At 53.8% G+C, this 2408-nt stretch overlaps 1 protein-coding gene across 1 annotated transcript in view; it reads right to left on the minus strand.

The window, feature by feature from the left end:
- PPARA (peroxisome proliferator-activated receptor alpha) overlaps nt 1–1558 on the minus strand; it is a 95952-nt gene extending 94394 nt beyond the window's left edge. Inside the window, exon 1 of the mRNA XM_011934794.1 lies at nt 1479–1558. The gene's annotated coding sequence lies outside the window, so the exon portion shown is untranslated. The remainder of the gene's footprint in view (nt 1–1478) is intronic.
- Nucleotides 1559–2408: the final 850 nt, after the last annotated feature.

The following is a 2408-nucleotide window of genomic DNA, read 5'->3' on the forward strand; positions in this document are numbered from 1 at the left end:
GCCTGTAATCCCAGCACTTTGGGAGGCCAAGGCGGGCAGTTCACCTGAGGTCAGGAGTTTGAGAACAGCCTGGCCAACATGGCGAAACCCTGTCTCTACTAAAACTACAAAAATTAGCTGGGTGTGGTGGTGAGTACCTGTAATCCCAGCTACTCGAGAGGCTGAAGCAGCAGTATCACTTGAACCCGTTAGGCAGAGGTTGCAGTGAGCCAAGATCGTGCCACTGCACTCCAGCCTGGGTGACAAGAGCAAAACTCCATCTCAAAAAACAAACAAAACAAAACAAAACAAAAACAGATATGGGAAAAGAAAGAAAAAACATTTTTTCCTACTGTCGGTTAATTAATTTTGTTTTATTTATTTGTTTTTGAGATGGAGTCTTGCCCTGTCACCCATCTTGGAGTGCAGTGGCACAATCTCAGTTCACTAAAACCTTCACCTCCCAGGCTCAAGCAATTCTCCTGCCTCAGCTTCTTGAGCAGCTGGGATTACAGGTGTCGGCCACCACACCCAGCTAATTTTTCTATTTCTTTTGTAGAGATGGGGTTTCACCATGTTGGCCAGGCTGGTCTCAAATTCCTGGCCTCAAGTGATCTGCCCACTCCGGCTTCCACAGTGCTGGGATTACAGGAGTGAGCCACCACACCCAGCTTGCCAATTAACTTACTTTTGCTTCAGAGTTACACAGGTCATCATCAGCCCCAGTGTCCCTGGTCTCTCATGGATGGTGACCACACAAATTCGTATCACCTGGCCGTTTCTTCAGCCTATCCTTGGCATGTTTTGGCATTGGCCTATCTCAACAAGCCATCTGCTTAATATTCAAATCAAAATGAAAACAGCTCAGAGATGGTATACTGCTTGGTACCAGTCAGTGTGGACACCCCAAGGGTCTGCTAAGCACGCACATTTCTCAAAGTTAATGTTACCAAGTTTTAAATTGTACAAAACATGCCTGCCATGAAGCAATGAAGTTCCCAGCAAAACTCACACAATAACTCAGAACTTAAAAGTGAATCCTAGGCTGGGCACGGTGACTCATGCCTGTAATCCCAGCACTTTGCAGGCTGAGGCAGGTGGATCGCGAGGTCAGGAGTTCAAGACCAGCCTGGCCAAGATGGTGAAACCCCATCTCTCCTAAAACTGCAAAAATTAGCTGGGAGTGGTGGCAGTTGCCTGTAATCCCAGCTACTCCGGAGGCTGAGGCAGGAGAATCGCTTGAACCCCAGGAGCACAGGTTGCTGTGAGCTGAGATCAGGCCACTGCACTCCAGCCTGGGCGACAGAGGGAGACTTCGTCTCAAAAAAAACAAAAGGTGAATCCATGCACATGTATCTTACTTTCAGTCTGAAAATGTATCTAACCTTGCATCACAAAGTAATAACCCCCAGATTGCTGGTCTGTTGTACAACCACAGTAAACACTGAAAACACTTCAATATTTCCATCTGGAAACAGTAAATTAAACCTTCTACTTACCTGTGGTGACAGCTTCTCAGTTCTGAGCTTGTCTTGCCACAAACTGTGAGTCCACGGAGCGGACGGGGCCCTGAGCTTCAGCCTGGCAGTAAGAAGGTGAAGGAGGAAGCGATTATGCTATGTTCTCTGGATGCCCCCCAACTCTTCACCTTGGAAGAGGAAAGTCATCCTGACCCTGCCCAGCAACGACAGGGGTGTCGCAGGGTCCTTCTCAGGAAAACCCCGTGTCCTTGCCCTGACCCAGTTCCTCAAGCCACCCTTATCCCAAGGAGGCTGGGAGAGGAGGGGCCTCCCTGGTTTCCTGGCAGGGGTCGGCGGGGGCGGCTGGGGCTGACATGGGCGTGCAGCCCCGGAGGTCCCACGAAGCCCAGGCCCCACGAAGCCCAGGCCGTTGGACAACTGTGGGTTTTTCTTGGAAAGAATCCTGACACTCGGAGCACACTTCCTCTCTTTTAACTTTTAAAAAAGGCTTCAGAAAAGCACAGGCGTGCAGTTGTGCCCTGTTAGTTGGGGTGCGTGAGGGGACAGAGCCGACCCTCCGGACTTCCACTAGCACCACCCCGCGCCCCTCCGGCTTCACCCGCACCACGCGGGCCGCGCAGCGCGGGACTCCGGAAAGACCTGGGCGCCCGACCCGCAGCGGCCCCGACCCGGAGCGACGTGGCGCGGCTTCCGCAGGGAAGCCACCCGGCCCAGCACAGCCTGTCCGGGGTCGCCCCGCCGCGTTGGGGCACAAAGTGGGAACCGTTCCTCCAAGGTGGTCGCAGCTGGAAGAACAAACACGCGCGTCTCCGTCCGACGGCAGCAGCCGGGCGCACCCACCCAGGGCCGGTCCGTCCGGGGCCCGGGTTTCCTCGCCTCGGGGATCCCTGGAGGTCTCGGAAAGCACCCTCTGAGTCGGGGACGCCCCAGCTCCACCGCGCCGAGGGA

Source organism: Colobus angolensis, unplaced genomic scaffold (genome assembly GCF_000951035.1).
Source record: "Colobus angolensis palliatus isolate OR3802 unplaced genomic scaffold, Cang.pa_1.0 Scaffold138, whole genome shotgun sequence".
Lineage (NCBI taxonomy): Eukaryota > Metazoa > Chordata > Mammalia > Primates > Cercopithecidae > Colobus > Colobus angolensis.